The sequence below is a fragment of the Rhipicephalus sanguineus genome, chromosome 11 (genome assembly GCF_013339695.2).
Source record: "Rhipicephalus sanguineus isolate Rsan-2018 chromosome 11, BIME_Rsan_1.4, whole genome shotgun sequence".
NCBI lineage: Eukaryota > Metazoa > Arthropoda > Arachnida > Ixodida > Ixodidae > Rhipicephalus > Rhipicephalus sanguineus.
In genome coordinates this window covers 91,244,820-91,265,497 of record NC_051186.1, presented here as the reverse complement: position 1 = coordinate 91,265,497, position 20,678 = coordinate 91,244,820, and the positions used below count along the sequence as shown (strand labels likewise).

The 20,678-nt window shown below is 44.3% G+C and overlaps 1 long non-coding RNA gene across 1 annotated transcript; it reads right to left on the bottom strand.

Annotated features, from left to right (window-relative positions):
- Positions 1 to 9,669: 9,669 nt before the first annotated feature.
- LOC119373725 (uncharacterized) lies at positions 9,670 to 18,379 on the bottom strand. Its single transcript, XR_005179954.2, has 3 exons — positions 18,214 to 18,379; positions 9,908 to 10,080; positions 9,670 to 9,821 (listed from the first exon to the last, which is right to left on the bottom strand). It is a non-coding gene; the product is annotated as an uncharacterized LOC119373725 (long non-coding RNA).
- Positions 18,380 to 20,678: the final 2,299 nt, after the last annotated feature.

Sequence of the window (20,678 nt, the reverse complement as noted above, 5' to 3'; positions counted from 1 at the left end):
CGTCCCACTACGTAACAAATAATATTTTTTGGTAAGTTGGGAAGCACACACCACGCACCACGACATTATTCGTTATTCCGCAGAGAAGCGAGGTACCATCTGGAAGGCATTATGTGCCTTTTGTTGATGCGACGGTTGATGACGATGAAGAATTATGGCTGAGACCTTAGTAATGGGTTAGAAGCTTTAAATGACCCACTAGTTACATAATTCAAATTGTGTGATTCCCGGTCGGTATTTACTGTCCCACCACGCTTTATAACATACGTTAACCTGAGAAATGGAGAGCGAGAGAGCGAGAGGGAATTAACGTTATTGAGACCCTGAGGAAATGGATCATGGGAGAAGTGCACTTGCGAGGAACCCACTACGCTATAAATGATCATAATTTTTGTAAAGTATGGAAGTGGCCACTATGCAATTTTTTGTAATTCTACGGAGAACCGTGGTACTCGCTAAACACCTGAAGGCATTATGTGCCCTTTGTCGATGCTGTGGCTGATGACGATGAATTATCGCAGATGCCTTTGGTTGGAAGCATTCAACAACCAACTCATTGCGCAATTCGCATTGAATGAGGACCGGTTACAGAATTCGAGTTTTTGGGACGCCTGGTTGTTATTTTACTCTTCTACCACACTACATTACATATGTTAATGTGGTTGCTTCCCGACATGAAGTCTGTATAGGGTCTTTTTGCAACGCGGCTTAAAGCACCGGCATGGCTCTGGAGTAGAACCTTGGGCTCCCACGCAGAGGGCCCAAGTTCGAACCTCGTTCCATCCTGGAAAGTTTTTCTTATTTCCTTTTTTCTTTCCTGTTTCGTGCGATAGCGGTTACGAACACCGGCGGCGGCGGTGGCGGCGGACAACTACGGCGCCAAAAACGGCCGTTGAAATGATCTTATAACAGCTTTCGCTGTAATAAAAAAGTAGTGGAGGGAAAGACTGACATGTTTGGACTGTACTGTGTGCGCCATGTAAGGACACTATCGCGCTGAGCGCCAGTTATGGCTGCGGAATGCTTTCCCACGCCATATTTTGTTGCCGAAACTCGGGAAGCCGGCATTTGTCGCCACGAGCTGCTGCTTCTGATCTGGACTGTCTTTGTGCAACCAGGCCGTCATAGAATGTACCGAGAACAAGCGGATGTCTCGTCATTCCTGGAGTACGAAGATTGTGAATGAGATGAACGTGCTCATTCTAAGTGAGCAATTTGAGCTATGGTCACTTTATGCCTTCCGCAGCCGGTTAAAGGTGACCAAGTAGGAGTCATCTGCGCTGAACGCCTGGCTGCAAAACGTTCCTGGCAGATGAGCAGGCATGCAAATGCTACAATTCCGTTATAGAGTATTAAGACGCTGCTACCAGTGCTCTCGCCCTGCTCGAACACCACATGGAGAGGCTCAAGGATTCCTCACCTCACCTACAAGGATTCCTCACCTCACCTACGACGGCACAGCCGCCTGCAACTACTAATGGGCACTCAGCAGCGACCTTGGAAATACAGCAGCAGCAGATCGAGGGACCATCCTTGGTGGGCGCGGTTTTTTAATGTAATCGGGCAGGGGGAAAGGACATATTGCGCAGCTCGCAATAACTCAACAAAATAGGGCGAGAAGGCGAAGACACATTCCTTCACAGTAAGGTCTGCGTTTTCAAAGGTTAGTGCAACCTCCTTCTCTCTTCTCATGCGGCGAGTTGATGTGCGTCCTTGAAACGCGACAGAGAGGAACCAATGTCCTTTTAAAAAAACTCTGGTGTAAGGTACTTAAACGTGCAATAAGTCTTCGAAAAAGGAAAAAAAATAATACACTAAACATTTTCCTGTAAATGCTATCGCAGGTTTCAAGTAACACAAGAATATATTATGTGGTGTTATACGTCCCAAAACCACGATATGATTATGTAGTGGAGGGCTCCGGATATTTAGACCATCTCGCGTTCTTTAACGTGCCCTGACATCAAACAGGCCTCCTCTACTATTTCCCTTCCCCTGAAATTCGACCGCCGCGGTCAGGATCGAACCCGCGACCTGTGGGTCAGCAGCCCAGCAACATAGGCACTGATTCACCATGGCTCGCACGTTCGCTTCCATTACACGACATAATAAGAGCAAGCTAGAACGGTTGCGCTTTCATTGTTGCGAAAGCCATTTCAGAAAACGTAGCCCATAGTCTCACGTTGCTTTTTTGTTTCATCTGACCTAAATATCAGTAGCAAGCCTGAGCTTCATCTCAATGACTTTGAGAACCAAGTGTGCACAAAACAGTTATACTAATCGACTTAAGTCGCAAAGCCTCCTTCGGTGAAAATGCTGTTCCTCTCGATACGCCACAGTCATCTGCCTTGCCGTTTCACATTTTCTTTTCTTTGGGGAGAATAAAAGCTCGTCTTTTTTTCGTTGTTGTTTGAGCAGCGAACACCATGATGTGCAAGTGGGCATCGCGCTGCAGCTGACGCCACCTTGAAAATGGTAAAGGACTTTGTTTTACGGACAGCGCTTATGTGTGCCTGTGGTTCTGCGCTCTCTTATGGTGTCATTTTGCGGCTAATGAAAATCATGGGGGTCATCGGAGGTTATTGCTCACATGACTTGCAGCTGGTCCAATAGATATCTCCATCAGAAAGAAGCAGCACCTCCTTTCTGGATTCTTGTACGGGAGGGCAAATGCTGATGTCGCTCCCTGGCAGTTTTTTGAACGGGTGTGGTGGGACATTATCGGTGCCCAACAAGGGACTTTGCGGTGCCCAAAAGACTTTCATAAACAATGCTAGAAGTGGCGCCCTCTGTGTTTGTGTGCGTGTCCATGTGTGTGTGTGTGTCTGTGTGCGTGCGTGTGTATGTGTGTGTGTGCGCGCGTGTGTGTATGTGTGTGTCACTTGTCCGACGACGTGGCCGCGCCTATTATCTCCGATCATTCATGAAGGCTTCGTCTTAATTGTGCATTGGGAAAAAGAAAAGAGTAAATGTGGAGAGAGCGAGAGCATGGGGATGAGATGCTCTTTTACCCTGTTCATAACTGTGTGCTGCCTTAAAGATACAGACGTTAATTCACAGCTCCTGAGCGCATACAACCCTTCCCGAAACAAAGCATTGGACTGTTCCTCCTATTACCACGCAGATTTTTCTTTTCATTATTTCCCCCGCTCCTTGTGTCACACTAAATGTCCCTTCTACTTTCGGATGCTCGAGGACGGTCAATTTAGGCTTTTGTGGTCACACTGAACAATAGCACGCTCACTTCGCAGAACGTCCTTCAATGGTCATTTAACCCACCCTGCACTGTTCGATTTACCGAGTGGGACGAGAAGAAAGATTACCTCAATGTACTCTTTGTGCACTTTGAAGACTCGCCTTTCGGCGAGGCGCCCTCGAGGCAGCAGTTAGGAAGACGTATGGCGACGTTGGGAGACAACATAGTTCGGAGATTTTCATTTCATCACATGGTGGTAGCGGATGCCTGTTCCAGCGGGCCAAAGACTGGCTTAGATATCTTTCGCACGATTGCCCTTTACTCTACGGCCCCCTTCCAATGACCCCAGAAGGCAATAAGTGAATTGTAGTGGCTGTCGAGCACCTGACACGCCACGTCGGAACTGCCGCTTTGTCGAGCGCTACCGCTCGGGATCTCGCCGCTTTCATTTTACGGCACTTCATCCTTCAGACATGGCACCCCTCGAGAACTCCTTAGTGAGAGAGGCCGTGCTTTCCTCTCCAAGATCGTCGAAGCTCTGCTCTCGGAATTCCGTGTCATTTATCGGACAACCACAGCATACCACGCGCAGAATAACGGGCTCAAGGAACGATTTAACCGCACGCTGGGTGATATCCTATCGATGTACGTCGCAACTGACCATAGCATCTGGGAGCATGTTCTCCCCTATGTGACATTCGCATGCAATACCGCGATACAAGAAACTACCAGATTTTCACCTTTCTTTCTTCTTTACGGACGCGAGCCTTCACATACTATCGATACTATCGACACCGTCCTGATGCTTCCGAGTGTCCACCTGTCTCCGAAGCAGCTGGACAAGCCCAAGAGTGCCCCCAGCTCGCCCGCACGTTTACCTCGTAAGAGCAGCAACGCCAGAAAGATAAATGCAGCGCCTCACTTCCTGACGCTAGGTATGCCCCAGGATCTCGCGTATGGCTCTCTGTCCCATACCAAACTCCGGGACTCTTCTCGAAGCTCGTTCCTAGGTACGAGGGGCCTTACACCAGCTTGGAGAAAACCTCTACAGTTAATTTTTTATCGAGCCAGTTTCTCGATCGGATGACATCGGCCGGCGTGGACGTCACATCGTCTATGTCTCCCGCCTCAAGCCATACCATGAGCCTCTGCCTGAAACTTCTTAGGTCGCCAGCATGGCTCCTTTTTCAGCGGGGGCGATTGTGATGAAGATTCACCTCCATCCACAGCATCACCAACTCTCGGGTCGCTCGGCTCGTGTTTCGGATCGCTGCTGTACCTCTGAACGGTTCTTCTCGCTGCGTTGCCTCTGTCAACCATTAAGTCCTTTAACAACCAATAGACCTCTTCAGATTATTATTATTATTATTATTATTATTATTATTATTATTATTATTATTATTATCATCATTATTATTATTATTAGCCCTCCACAAACTGTACTCCGCAATATGTCTTCCACAATTTGAGTATGCGTCCGTGATATAGAATATGCATTTCTCAATCCAGCGGTAACACCATTGAACGTGTTCAGAAAATATTCCTCAGCATATGTAACCACTCTTTCGCTAGAAATGACTCTGGATCTCGTTCAAATACTTCTGGATTATTGCCACTGCAATAACTTCATTGCACGACGAAATCGTTTTCATCTGTTATTTCATTACAAGCTAGTTAACGGTATCATGTCCTGCCCTGTACTTCTCAATTGTGTTAATTTTCAAATTACGCGTAAGTTAACCAGAGGGACTGGACCCGCTAATTTTTTTGATCTTGACGTTTTTCGTAGTCCACAGTCATTGCTTTTAACCGAGCTTTGCGCTGTCTTGAAATAGTATGCCACAATATACAAAGTCTTCCCTTCTCCGTGTTTCCGCATAGTTGTGTATACGCAATCAAATTTTTCACTCCCCGTCAATATTTCTCGTGTTGTCTTATTTTACTCCTCCCTTTTTGTGTTCATTTCTCTTTGTCTACGCATTCTTCCTCTGGTTATTTCTGAATACTGTTTTATTGTATTGTTTATTTGTATTCCTTTATTTTGCGTGCGTCTGTACACTCTAAAAAATTTAATGCTTACCTAAGCGTGTGTTTTAAGGTTTTTTTACACGCCTAAAGTATGCGTGATATTTCTCCACGCTTACCGATCACGCCTACTATTTGTGATGAGCGCCATATTCTTCACGCATAGCAGGCATGACATACGAACCACTTTTCCCGCGCTTATTATGGCGTGACGGCTGTGCACGCTTAAAAACGGCGCCGATTTTCCTCGCCAAAGGAGGAAAGAGACGGAGTGCTGGAGTGACGCCACTCCCTCTCCCGTCTCTCCCTTGCGGTCAGCTTGAAGCACCGGTCGATGCCGGCGAGGGCCACTTCTTCGAAGCAAGCTTTGCTCAGAAAGCTGTTCTTTCCTCTCCACCTTGTGAACTTGACAAGTGCTGAATGTCCTGCAGAGAAATTGGGCGAGATAATACCGCGAAGGATGCTGAAACCAACTTACTAACAAGCGCTTTTGGTAAGCCGTGGTCCATTTGAAGGATGCAAAACAATATAAGGTGTGAACAAGCCCCAACCTTTTTTTTTTGTCCGAAGGGGTGAATGCCCTCTCAAACATGTGCACGCTGTGACACGCTGCGCGTTCAAAGATAGCGAACCATGCGCACTATGTCTCGAACGACATTACAGCATTTTTCCCATTAAACATTCAGTTTATCGCGTTCTTGACTAAAAATACCTTTCGAAATTATTTTTCCCTGGCGTTTTCTTCAAAGAAACGCGAAGGTCATGAACAACAGAAGAAATGCGACCAATGTCTATATATATATATATTTTTTCTTTTATTTGTTCCAAAAATTTGATGTAACGAAACGATGGCTAAAATAAACGATGGCTCAAGTATAGTTAGAGGTGAGCGCTGAAACATTTTCATAATGTTGAGGATGCTGAAGTTGGCATACATCGTCTTTATATCTGCAATCAACGGCTGGAGCGACGCACCATGGCACCACCTCACCCAAAACTGAACAGAGAGCAGTCTAGAGACTGGCGCCGCCTGCAGACTAGCACATACCCCAACCTACACACACTTTGGAAGATACGCCTCTCTGAATATCGCGACGTGTGCCCCTGGTGCGGAGGGATACCAACACTCAGGCATATTACATACAGCTGTCCCTCGCGTCCTGCTGCGGCGAACTCTGCACTTATAAAAACACACACATTGCCACACTGGTCGTGGGAGGCGCGACTCTCGGATCAGGCTTTGGGAAGCCAACTGGCAACCCTGGACCAGGCCCGGCGAGCCGCTATAGCCAGTAGAGCCCTGGACGAAGGGCACCACCCACTTTAGTTAAATTTAAGAACAGTTAATAAACGTTTATTCTCTCTCTTATATCTTCAACGAAGTGAACAAACTTCTCAATCTTGTGTTGTCCCATGACATTTCCTTTCTGCAGCCCGGCTTAATGATCGATTGGACGAATCCAAGCAGTTGGCCATACGCAGCTGGATATGTGAGGTCTTTCATATAGTAAAGGCAAAGGCACATCACAAGTGCCTTCTCTAGAGACGTGCCTTTACTCATTTCAATGGTTTCCTTCTCTCTGCCACAAATAAGGAGTCTCCTTTCCCCCCAGACTATGTACGGTCCAATATAATCACTTGGGGGTGTCTGCAAGAAAATATCCCATTAAACAAAATATAATGCTTCATAGGTGGCAAACACATCTCAATTACGCAGTAAATGAAACTGATCACTATAGGTTTTACGGTATAGAGCTGTTATGGTCGAGGTTTGCCATCTGTCGTACAGAAATTGATAATTATCATGAACCGGCATGCGCTCAACCCCCCCCCCCCCCAAGCAATTTGTGCAGTTGGTAATAAGAGAAGCTGCAAAGCCACCCTCTAATCGCTTTGCGCCACCCGTATGTTCCCTGGTTAAATTCTAGTGTACCAGTGCGGTGAGGGAAGGTATTCCCGCAATATCTGTGGCACATACGCGCTATATAGCAGTTTTACACACGGCTGTTATGGTCGAGGTTTGCATTCAGGCACAGCAGAGAAATACATAGAAAGACAAAGACAAAACAGATCCCACGTACCGTGGGAATCGATGTTATGGGAAGCATGCGTGGGATGGTGACTGAGGCGTAATTTTTCACATTGAGCGAAACGTTACGGAATGACGCTAGAGAAATGTGGAAGTGGTATACGCACACTCATACGTTGAAGAGTCGCATATCTATTATATAACCAGGTGTTTACAGTTGCGTAGCGATGGCAACAGACACCTGGGTTACCTACACCAGACGCGGTAAGCTGATATGCAGTGCTTATCAATACTGGATAGCACGAATCCGAACAGGACAAAGAAGGAAAACAGACCCACAGGATAGGCGTAAGTCTCAACTAAGCTTCATTCAGGAAAGTTTCCCTAGATATATACACAGCCGAATGGCAAGCACAGGCGCACTGCACGTACGCTACAGTCACAGTTACAGTTGTAATGCGTACGGAGAACGTACGCACGTTTCACGAACCTGTGCGTATGTGTAGAATGGCTTCTTGACAGTTCTCGAACAAGGTCATCATCACCGTGATCAGTGAGCACCAGCAGCTGGACCGGACTTGTTAATCGGATCCGTTCGTGATCGCGGTTACGAGGGGTCTAAGTGTAGTGAAGTGCGAGGTATAGTACAGCTGGGGGAAATCCTGGATGCCTCTTACGATGAAATGATCTATGATGCCTCCTGTCGTGTACGTGGCAACGTGGTAATCCACGTGGTCCACGTTGCGGACCACGTGGACGAGTGGATGGTACTTGAGCGTCTTCCAGGGGTGTTATGTCTTCAGTTTGCCTCACTTTCCTTGCGTTCGCCGCGGTGGTGTAGCGGTTAATGTGCTCGGCTGCTGACCCGAAGGTCGCGGGTTCGATCCCGGCCGAGGCTGTAGCATTTCGATAGAGGCAAAATGCTGGATGTCCGTGTTCTGTGCGATCTCGGTACATGTAAAGAATACCCAATGGTCAAAATTTCCGGAGCCATTCGCTACGGCGTCTCTCATATCATATCGTGGTTTTCGGACATAAAACCCCATCAATTATTATTATTATCACCTTCCTTGCGTGTCAGTGTGTGTGTTCGCGGTTACTGTGTTGGTTGAGACTCTATCCCCTGTGGCACACACCCGCATAACATTAACTCTAGTTTGCGGGTATGCGCCACACGTGACCGAGAGAAAGGGTTTCATGACGTACGCGACAGGTTTTTTGCGTTATTTATGTCATGACCAGTGAATCGTGTTCGTCATAAACTAATCCCCTGCTAGGCCAATTTTGGTCTACTACAAGTTATGGAGACGACCAGGAGAGCGCCCAGACGTAGGCGGCTAGATAGATAGATAGATAGATAGATAGATAGATACGTAGATAGAAACGCCCAAAGTGCCTGAGGTTCGCTAAGAAATGCTTCGCATTTAAAATAAAGATAAGAAAGAGCTCTGCTATGACACAATCTTACGGGACTTGGTGCAAGCTGTGCCAACTTTTTTGACCGCATTAACGTTGAATCCGTTTCTCGAATTTCTGCTGGTAACTGCTTTGACAATGTTTCAGTTCGGAAGCTTTTAAAAGTAACCAGTATAGAGAATGAGCTCGACTCACCGTAGCCATGAGAGCATGCTTCGCAAAACTGGGTCGCAGGTACGTGTCTAGAGACGTATGATGGCTCAGTAAATTTTAGTACTTTTGATGCGACCTCAAGGAACCTTTTCAATTTTTGCTCATTTTCTTCAATCCTGCGTCCCAACATCAATTCGCTTCCAAATGCAACCTGAAAAAGAAAAGAACAGTGCACGAAATGTAAATAGGCGAGACAAAAAGCAGCTTGTGATATCAGTTCGTCATGTGTTCCTTAAAAACGAAGGTTAAAGGTACAAACATAACCGACCACGTATTGAACAAAACGTTTTCACTTCAAGCGGGAATGAGCTAAAATGCATATGCTCAGTTCTTAACGCAATGAAGAAGGAAACTTATAATTTGACCGCAGTGTTATCCTGCATGCACTTATCTGGGCACAATCAGCTACGAATAAAAAGTAATTGCGTTTACATTTTGTAATAGGCTATGTGCGAAAACCGCAGTAAGCCTGAAAAATGTTTTAGGTGGCATGCTGAAGCAGAATGTTTGTATGAATTCCGAACATGAGATGTGTTTTCTGTGTACAGTGTTGCTCTTCAGGTTGTTGTTTCTGCTCCAGCTTTGGTGCTTAGCTGAAGAATACTCTTCAGGTTGTCGTTTCTGCTCCAGCTTTGGTGCTTAGCTGCTTCAGTTTCTCCGCGGCCTGTCGTTGCCTGTACGTCAGTCCTCGCCTCGCCTCGCCTCTGACAGGCGAGAGATAAACATGCCCTAAAAAGCAGATAAAAAGACGAAAGTTGCGAGCAGTTCTAAACGTGTGCTACATTGCTTACCCATTTATTCCTTCCACTGAACCGAAGACGTGTTCCAGGGCTTGAAACTTCCCACGCCATGTCTGGATATTTTTCAGCAATGTACCGACCGAGATCGTTGTACTTCCATCGCCGGACAGCGTCTGATGCGTCAGTGATCAATTTTTGTGAACTGCATAGACACATAGCATAGCCTCTGTAAATGCAAACCGGATAATGTGCTGCGCAAAAAATTTGCAGTGGCACTAGTGTACTTACTTCAAAAAAGCGATGAGTTCATGCCGCATCTGCATGGATAAACGTTTGTGCCGGATGTCATCAGGAGGAATATTTCCTTCAAGAAGCGGCAGCAGGCCGTTCGAGAATATAGGTAGCTGGCGTGTGGCGCTCCATGTGTGTTTTATGGGAGCATTCTTTTTGCTTCTGGAATGCTAAATTGTAATGAAATATCAGAAACTGATCATCAGTACACTCACGAAAAAGCTGTTTTGAGGCAAAGTTCATTACTTCACGTTATACAAGCATTACAACAGTATTCGCCTCTACTGTAGGCAAACGTTCTGGTCACATGGAAAGGTTTTTGTACAATTAAAACAATCACATATGAAGCAAATAACATATGCATGCTCTCTCTATGAAATGCAAATGCGGTGGTACTGCAGTGCAAAACTGAAATGTCTACAGGAACTAGCAGACAGAACAACCATTTTACTATGTCATTACCGCTGTTTTAATAATATCGTTCAAAAAGATTGCTCGGCCATGCCCATAAACGAGAGACATAGCAATAAAACGTTGTCCATCAGCTACGTGAACACAAAGATGAAATTCGGGTCACAGTAGTGGATGCTCTGGGTGCACTAAAAATACTATGTGTCAGAAAATGTAAAAAAAAAAAGACATGGTGAACACGCAATATTCTGTAGCCATAAAGTTCACAAACGTAGCCCAGCTTCAGAAGCATTATATGAGTTATCGAAGGCATCAGCGAGGTCAATCAGTACAACCAGTTATAACACTAAGTAGTAAAATATTTTTCAACTCAGCATCGACGGTCAAAGCACATGCGATTTTGTTGCATGTTGTAGATAATACAAAGCATGATAGTACATCCAGCATCAAAGTCATGTGCTCAGAAACCGTAGTTAATGGCATAATTTTGAAGTATGCCACAACAGTATGCATATATTGCGATAACAATGTAGCAGGTTCTCTAATTCTGAAACAACTGCGTATATGTACGAAGAGAGTGGCCCCTTGATATCGACTCCGAATGAAGCGTATAGTTTTAAAAAACGGCGGCCAATGCACTTTAGAGTAATAACTTAAGGTGACAGAAAGACCACAGCACAGCCGACTAAATAAAGAATGGTTCTTGCACTAAAAGCTTCAAGTAGTAAAATGGGTGCGTACACATTTGGCTATGCATATCATGCCAAAGAAAGATGAGACGAGAAATGAATGGAAGGCGGAATGGCAAGTACGCAGTCAGCTTCGGGGTACGTGTATATAGGCCATGGGTGCAAGAACTGGCTTGAACGAACAACTTTTGTGAGACCCGTTTCTTTCAATCAATCAATCAATCAATCAAATTTTATTAGTCTTGTCAAAAATATAGTACATTGCAGGTAAATATGCAGGAGGAGGTCCCAAGGTTACACACCGCAGGCGGGACCTCCTTTGTTAATACAATGGAAAACTAAACTAAGAAAAGCGAAGAACTGCTTGTTATAAGTGTTACTAGTAAGAAGTACATTACTAAATAGTCAAACTACACACAAACCAACTTCACAAAATTAGATATGTACAGCCATTATACACTGAATAAACACTTTTTCAATTTTCCTTTAAATACATGAATGTGCATACTATCTTTCAAATCACGCGATAATGAATTCCATAATGAAATTGATGAAAAAAACGATGCTCATTTTTCCATAGTTAGTGCGAACTTTAGGCAACAAAAGGTTATTAGCGACCGCGAATCTTGTTCTATTGGAGTTGCACAACAAGACAGCAGGAAATATGTCGATAATGAGGGTGCGGTGAAAAACCTTAAAAAACAATAGACATACGTTATAAACATAGAGTTCGGAGACGGGTAGTATATGAAGCTGAGAAAAAATAGGATGTGATGGCGTTTGACGTGAAGCGAAAGTTATGAGTCGTATTGCTTGCTTTTGCAGTACCTTTAATGGCCAAATGTGCACTGAATATGAATTACCCCATGATGTGATGCAATAACTGAGATGGCTGTGTATGAATGCATAATACAATGCCTTCAGAGTTTCGATGCTAAAACACATTCGTGACTTGACCAATGCCCTTATTCCATATGAAATCTTTTTACAAGCATAATTAATGTGTTCATGAAATTTCAAATGTGTATCGACTATGACTCCTAAAAATGACGTATGACCACTCAAAGGAATGACTACCGAGTCTACAAAGAGGTGGGGAATGTATGGTAATTTTTTGTTCGGCGAGTGAAAAAGCATAAAACAAGTTTTGGAAGGATTAATCAATAATCTGTTATTGTTACACCACTCAGCAAGTGAATTGAGGTCAGCTTGAAGTCTGGACACGAGAGTCGCAGAATCTGAGTGATGCGAAAAAAGAGTCGTGTCATCAGCGTAAAGTAAACATGAAGAATAGTTAAGACAACGCGGTAAATCATTTATGTATAGCAAAAATAATAAGGGGCCCAAAATCGAACCTTGAGGAACACCTCTGTTAATGGTGGTAGGACTGGATGTAAAGTTATTAACCGAGACCACCTGAAACCTATTAAGTAGAAAGTTCTGTAATAACTTTAGTATGGGACCAGTTATACCGTAGTGCTCTACTTTACGAAAAAGGATGAAATGATCAATACTGTCGAATGCTTTAGAGAAGTCGACAAAGACAGAACCTGCGACGTTACCATTATCAATGAATGATCTAATTTTGTCAGTGAAACACGCAATTGCAGTATCAGTAGAAAGACCAGCCCTAAAACCAAACTGACAAGGAGAAAGTATGTTAAATTTACTTAAATATTTGGAAAGCCTTATTTCAATTAGTTTTTCCAAAATTTTATCTAGGAAGGGAAGGACTGAAATAGGCCTGTAGTTGCCGATGCTGAGTGGATCACCTTTCTTAAATACTGGCACTACCTTTGCAACTTTTAATTTATCTGGGAAAACGCCGTTTTTGAAGCAGCGGTTGAAAATATGGCTTAAGATAGGGGAAACGATAGAACTTACAAGTTTAATGTGTTTTGAGTGGACATTGTCTAAGCCAGCTCCGGTAGCTTTTAGTCCTGCAATAACTGAACAAATTTCGGAAGCGCAAGTAGGAAAAAGAAACATCGATTGAGGACTGTGAGAAAAAGAAGGTACATAGTCAGAGGAAGGGGCATTGGTATAGCTAGTAGAAAAGTGTACATTAAAGGCGTCAGCTACATCGCTGGCTGCAGTGAGGGTGACGTAGTCGACACGAATAGAGGTCACTTTGCTGCGCGACCGGGTAGAATTTAGAAATTCTTTTAAAAGCTGCCACTTCTTTCTTGTATCATTTTGACAATGCTGTAGTTGCCGTTCATAATAATTTTGTTTAGCTTTTTTTAAAAGCGTAGCCAACGTGCTGGAGTAAGTTTTATAGCGCAATTTTAAGCGCTCATTAAATGGCTGACGTTTCGTCTTTTTATATAAGTTCTCTTTTTTGCGAAGAGATCGTATCAGTGAATCGGACAACCAAGGGCAGCGTGGGGCAAAGTAACGTCTGTTAGATGATTGCAATATGGTTGAATGCTCAACTGCAGAATAAATGCGTCGTAGAACCGGGTCAAGGCCACATCAGGATCGTTTGCGGCATATACAGTGGACCAATCCACATCACCAATGAGCTTGCAGTACTTGTCCGAATCAAACCGATACCTTTGACGAATTACATTGCTGTGAGGGATAACATTATTAAAATATAAGATTACAGGAAAGTGGTCACTTATCTCACTCTCAATTACACAAGCATGACTTACGTCATCGATGTTTGTGAGGATGTGATCTATTAATGACTGTGAGCCATCATCAGTACAGCGTGTCGGTACAGATATCAGCGATTGAAGCCCAAAACTATAAATAGAAGTCGTATACTCAAGGGTTGAATGGCTAGAGCAATCGAGTAAATTAAGGTTCACATCACCCGTAATTATTACATTTTTGCGCTCAGCGGCAAGTTTACCAAGCAAATCGTGAAGAGCATTACAAAAACCAGATGACTCAGAGGAAGGTGACCGATAGACAGCGGCAAGAATAGTTTTTCGTTGATTGTGACAAAGTCCCGGCAAATCAAGCTCCAGCCAAACAGATTCACATTTCACCACATTTATATTTAAATCATAGCGCCTCTTATACTGAATATTATTTGATAAAAAATGGCTGAACCACCATGAGGATCATTAATTCGGTGACAATATTCGCTGTTATAACCAGGAAAGCCATACAAGTCACCGTGACTTGGTGACAGCCAAGTTTCAGAACAGCAGATAACAGAGAACTGATGCTTCAGAGAAGCTAGTAGAGCGCTAATACTGTCATGGTTCTTAGAAAGGCTACGAGCATTGAAATGTATCAAAGAAAAGCCCCAGCTCTGCGGGGGAATACTATTATTAAAATCACTCGGAAGCAAAGAAGACATTTTCGTTTTTTTTTCAAATTTTAACGTTATTTCGCGCCTAAGCGTTGAATACATGCAGATCAGCGTCACAGGAAATTCTGTGCACCACACTATCCAGAGTTTGCCTTGCCTTGATAGCACAACTGTCAGTCCACAGAAAAGCCCACTTCATTTGTTTTTTGAGAGCAAGAGCTTTGGAAAACAGCCGCTTATTGTCAGACGTCTGGTGCTCATTAACGTAGATTGGCTTTTCTTGCGCTCCTGAAAAACCGAGCAAATCCGTTTTTGGGCGTGACTTACGAGCCTTCCGCAGAAACTCGGTGCGCTTGTCGCGCGAGCAGAAGCGAACAATTATGTTCTTGTTGCTTGCGTCACGCGTTGGTACTCTGTGTGCAGTGTCGATGTCCTCGGGTTTAAGAGCGCAACCAACTTTGTCGCCGAGAAGATCGACAATATTTCTGCTGTTTTCTCCTTGCGTTGTTGGAACACCTCTTATTTCCAAATTGTTGAGGCGGGAGTACTGTTCCAAGTGGCCAATCTTTTGCAGCAGCAACTGATTGGTTTCTTTCAGGTGCTTGTTGTCCGATATAAGGTGGCTGTTTTCCGATTTTGCTGCTTCAAATTTGCAACTCATAAAATCCATGGCTTTCTTTATGTCATCAACCTCAGATTTCTGTTTATTTACACTCTCAGGATGGCATCCACCCACTGCAGATTTTACTGATTCCAACGTGTTGTTAACGCCAGTTAATTTCTTTTCAATTGATAACTTAAACTCTTCAAACTCTTTGGAAAGGGATGCAACAGTAGGAGCCATAGCAAGAAGAGCGATCAGAGCACTGCAGACAGGTAAAAAAAATGTAAGCAAAAGCAATCGAATCACCTGTGTAGGAAGGGCAGACGGATTAGAGGCTGGGAATGCAGCAGTCCGCAGGCTCTGATCGCTCGCTCAAATGATGCGGCTGGATGGCCACGGGGCTGTTTAAGTATCCTGCATGCAGGCCCAGCAGCGACACCAGTGGCGGAGACCGCAGGCAGCAGCAGTTGATAGGGTCCGGTAGCTCGCAGAACACGTGTCGAAGTTTTCAAGTTGTAGATTCACCAAGATGGCGATATGCGAACGACTCGAAGATACGGCGAGGCCTGTGTAGGAAGGGCAGACGGATTAGAGTCTGGGAATGCAGCAGTCCGCAGGCTCTGATCGCTCGCTCAAATGATGCGGCTGGATGGCCACGGGGCTGTTTAAGTATCCTGCATGCAGGCCCAGCAGCGACACCAGTGGCGGAGACCGCAGGCAGCAGCAGTTGATAGGGTCCGGTAGCTCGCAGAACACGTGTCGAAGTTTTCAAGTTGTAGATTCACCAAGATGGCGATATGCGAACGACTCGAAGATACGGCGAGGCCTGTGTAGGAAGGGCAGACGGATTAGAGGCTGGGAATGCAGCAGTCCGCAGGCTCTGATCGCTCGCTCAAATGATGCGGCTGGATGGCCACGGGGCTGTTTAAGTATCCTGCATGCAGGCCCAGCAGCGACACCAGTGGCGGAGACCGCAGGCAGCAGCAGTTGATAGGGTCCGGTAGCTCGCAGAACACGTGTCGAAGTTTTCAAGTTGTAGATTCACCAAGATGGCGATATGCGAACGACCCGAAGATACGGCGAGGCCTGTGTAGGAAGGGCAGACGGATTAGAGGCTGGGAATGCAGCAGTCCGCAGGCTCTGATCGCTCGCTCAAATGATCTTTGAGGGCAAACACGTTTCTGGCGCTGTCGTGGTGCACAGCCGACATGAGCATGCATACGAAAAATGCTATGTCCTCATATACTACAATTTCATTCACTTTTGCAAACAATTCTCCTCCACTGGATGATGCGACTGGGAGAATATCCATGGGCTGTATTTTGACCTTGTTGACGTGAACAACGTCGACTGATAGGCCAGTTTTTCCGACATAGTCCCGTATGCTAACAGCTAAAAATCTTTTGTCTAAGACGAATTGCCCTTTTGCCTTTGATGAGAGCGTTTCGTGTGAGCAAAGAGTTTTTGCCTTACCGCTTCCATGCCAAAGCGCAAATGATTGATTAATTTGATAGTAACATGCTACTGAGTACGGAATGTTCTTGAAGTTGAAATATTTTTCCCTTTAGGTATTGAATTCTTGCTTTCCATTCGCATCGTCCAGTGGTGTCTCCCAGGGCCAAAATTTCTAATTTGGTCTGGAATGTGTATTAACATGTGATGCTTTGCTGTTAGCGCGTCAGACCCATAACACATGCAGTGCAGACGATGGTGTTCTGCAATGAGCTCTTCAAGATCACAAGCTGTGTCAGCACGCACGACTGGTGATAAAGAAATCCGCGTGATTTGAGCAGGATGGATCAGGCATTTCACAAACATCTCTGCCTCCGCAGGGAGCAAGGGATGTACAATGGGGGGGAAATGCAAGATTAGAATCAATGCCGTGCTCGAAGAAGCAATTACTTGGAGGTCGGTTTCAAATGGTCTTGGGTAATTGCTTCGTGACACAGAAGAATGAAAGTGGAAATTTTTTAAGGTATTGTTCAATTGCTTGCGAGAAAACCATTTTTTCTTTTTCACTGCAACATTGAGAAACTGCGTAATCTCTTTCGGGACAAGGCCCTCAAGGAGGATATGCATGGGATCGTACAACACAGCTTTAGTGAGACGAAAATGTGGGAACTGTTTGAGGACTGAATCCCCGTTTATACCATACTCCCGTGACAGCGTGTTTTTTTCTTCCGGACCTGCAGCAGCTTTGATCCTTTCCCACTGCATATTGATTACATGGTCATTTCTTAGAGGGCACTGCGAATGATAGCTCTACTGAGATATCCTTTTTGTGATCACAGAGCACGTTCTACAACAGCGAAGAACATTGGGACCAAATGATTCTTTAAACCCAGTTATATTGTTTGCTGCCAATGCATCACCTGTGAAGCATGCGACAAAACCATGGAACAAAGCGTTCCCATTAGGTGTAGCAAACTCTATCCCCGTAGTTGCTTGCTTTTGCATTACTTCTATGGCATCCTCAAGAAGTTCAGCTTTTTCAGTAGATGATTTCAAATAGCGCGAATACCCCACTGCAAGCAGAAAAATTTGGTTCAGGCTAGATCGTAGGTGCGGAGGCAAATTCAGAATTGCAATATAAAATACTGTGAGTTTGCCTTTGTCGCCTCTTTTTGTTCCAATAGGATTCGCAATTTCCAAATCATCGCAGTAAATGTTCAATGCAAGCACGTTCTTTCGATGCTGGCTTAGCACTGGGCGCGATGAATAATATGCACCGTCTTTAAAGTCATACATTATTCCATCCGCTGACATATCAACTGTCAATTTCAGGATGCTTTAGCAAGTTTCTTAGAAGGTCCTTCAGGGGAACAAAGTAGGATTTCTTGCCAGAAGAAAGTGTTACGACCTTTGGGGGGACATATATTCCGCACCTATGATAGTAAAGTTTCCTGTTGCGGTCAGAAGTCAAGCAGTCCGCATTTATTGAAATGCCTTGCTCTAATGCTATGCTCTTTACGCTCTGCACGACTGCATCTATAGCTGCTTTGCAGCACCGATGACGTCCTTCGAGTTCTAGACACAGGTCACCGAGGCTGGTATTGATTACTGTCGGGCAGGGAGATGCTGAGTACCGGGGCTCTTCAGTGGCAATTGATTGCCAAGCTGTGCATTCATCAGCAACACTGACTCTGTCACTTTCCAAAAAATGATGTGGACCTGATCCGCACTCTGACAAGTGATGACTGTAGGCTCTCAAAAACCTAAATCTGGAACCACAACTTTTGCATAAGTATTTCAGCAAGCTGCCTCGTTCAACAGTATCAATAACTGGCTCTGTCAGTATAGGACGACAACGACGGCATCTCAAATGGCTGACCAGTTTATTTTCACACACGGGTGAAGTTGCGTCTTCGGCATGGCAATCGTCAGAATGGGCACTTGTGCTGCAGTGCTGGCTCTCCTTGTCATGGTCACTAGTGGTAGGTTGTACATCAACCGAGCCCTGAATGACATCTGTTGAGCTTTTGCCTGTACAATAAATCGAAGACTAAAGTTACTTGCATAGTGTAATAATACCGTTTTTATAGAAAAACACGCATTTCTTCAGTTTCAAGTATGTGCAGGAAGCAAAAATGGATGGCACACGGTTGTATGTCACTATAAATGTAAAAAAACGAAATTTCATATCAATCGCATGCATTTTCTGTTGCAGTGATATATGCATTTACAATGCGGATGTGCTGAATAATACATGTTCTAGCTCCCTTTATGCGGCCTCTTTTTTTACCATTTTTGCTTTATTTTATTTACATACTTTAATAATTAGCAAGTGCCTTGGTGAAGAAATAACCTTTCGGTAACATTGCGCATATAAAGGCCATGCCATGATAACATCAGAAGTTCTGTGCACATATGTATCCTGACATCAATGTTCCTCTTCCACGACTGTGCCACACGTGATGTTTTCATGTTATTTACTAAAAACCTTCACTCAAAGATGTCCCTTCAAGGGCAGAGGAGCGACGCTGCGTGAGTGTGAAATCTGGGAAAGGGTGGCAAGGAGGCGTGCACACGGTTCCTCTTCAGGGAAGATGCGGTTTTAGCGGCAGCATAATGTTACAGTCGTGGGCACCTAAGTGTATTGTGGTCAGGGTTGATGAAGGTGCAGGGGAGGAAGACATTGGCGTAGCGATAGCTGAACCTCCGTGCCGCGCAAGACCTACGAGTCTACCGTTACGCCACGACTTAATAAACCCATTCACTGATGTCACAATACTGACGAACGATGGCATGTTTATTTGTTCGTTGCTTAGATGCCACGTTGAATTACTGTACAATATCTACTCCCTGGTTGTTTTGAACTTCACGTCCATTAGTGTCCGGAACACACACATATTATGTAAGGCGCACATACTGAGATTATCGCCCACCTTTTTGCGTACCTGTTGCCCTCCGTCGCCTTGGCGAATGTGCTAAAACACACTAAAATCTAAAGCAGGCACAAAGCACGTGCGTAATGCTTCGCATTAAGCATTGAGCAGGAGTGGAGGCTGCTGTCTTGCGGGAAACGTTAGGTGTTATAGCCATACAATTTGGAGATTTAAAAATGAGAAATTTATCGAAGTGTCAAATGTAGAAAACAACTTGTCTATATCAGAATTCATCAGAGCGCTTACCACAAAAAGTCACTGTCGGCAAACTAATATGTTCTTCGGCCATTGCTGTGCCATCATGACAAATGAGTGGGTCATTAGCATTGAACTGCTGCTCATTGTGTTGCGCATAGGAAACAGTGGAGTTTTCAGCTAGAAAATAATAATAATAATATTAACAACAACAACAACAGAAATAATAATAATAATAATAATAATAATAATAATAATAATAATAATAATAATAATAATAATAATAATAATAATCTGCTTCAAGAACTATATGGTCTGGGGAGACACTCAAAAGGCTGTAACGAGCAGTTTTACTGAGCCGTAGCCACTAAATACAATGTAATAACGGCATGCAATACAAAAGCTATTCATCAGAAACAATTACGGCTTAATGTTTCAGCAGAGAGTAAAAGCACATCACATAGCAAAACTGACGAGAACAAACACAGTCTTATGCGCACTTATGTACACGCAGCACAGCGCAAAAGATTAAAACTATACTGGAAAATACTGAAAACTAGGCTTAGGCTATCGAAACATATTATCACGGGCATAGAATATTCATGTTCATTAAGTGCGGTGACACCTATAGTTACTCGCTTTAAAACCCAAGTTCTAAATAAAAATGCGAACTCAGCACTAAGGGGCATCCTTATCCAGAGCGCTATTCATGCATAGCTTCTGAGATGCAGGCTACACCAGTCGGCAAATAGCTAAACAAATTATATGGACTCTTCCTTCACCGGCAGCAGCATACTATAAGCGACATATACTACTGCTAGAACACTAAGCACTATTACGGGGAGTAACCGTCGCAAATGAAATGGAAGCCCGAAAAATCACTCCTTGTCCCCTGTCAGTGAGATGGGCGCATTCATACGCGACACCGACCAGCGGTATTGGTTAAAAATTACTGAAATTCAATTTTAGCCTACATGTTAACAAAACAGAGCACAGTAGAACAACAACCCTGACACAGCGCTATGTCCACACGTGCGCTGTGTCCGTGACGTTCTTCAGACCTCTGTTTTACTAACAAGAGCACCAAAATAAAAAAAAAAAGACTACCAAACCACTAAGCCTACGCTCAACCATTCAGAATTGTCCGCGTCACAATCGAACACGGCAAGGATTCCACGGATGGCACAGTCGCGCTCCAAGCGAAAAGAAGAGCGGG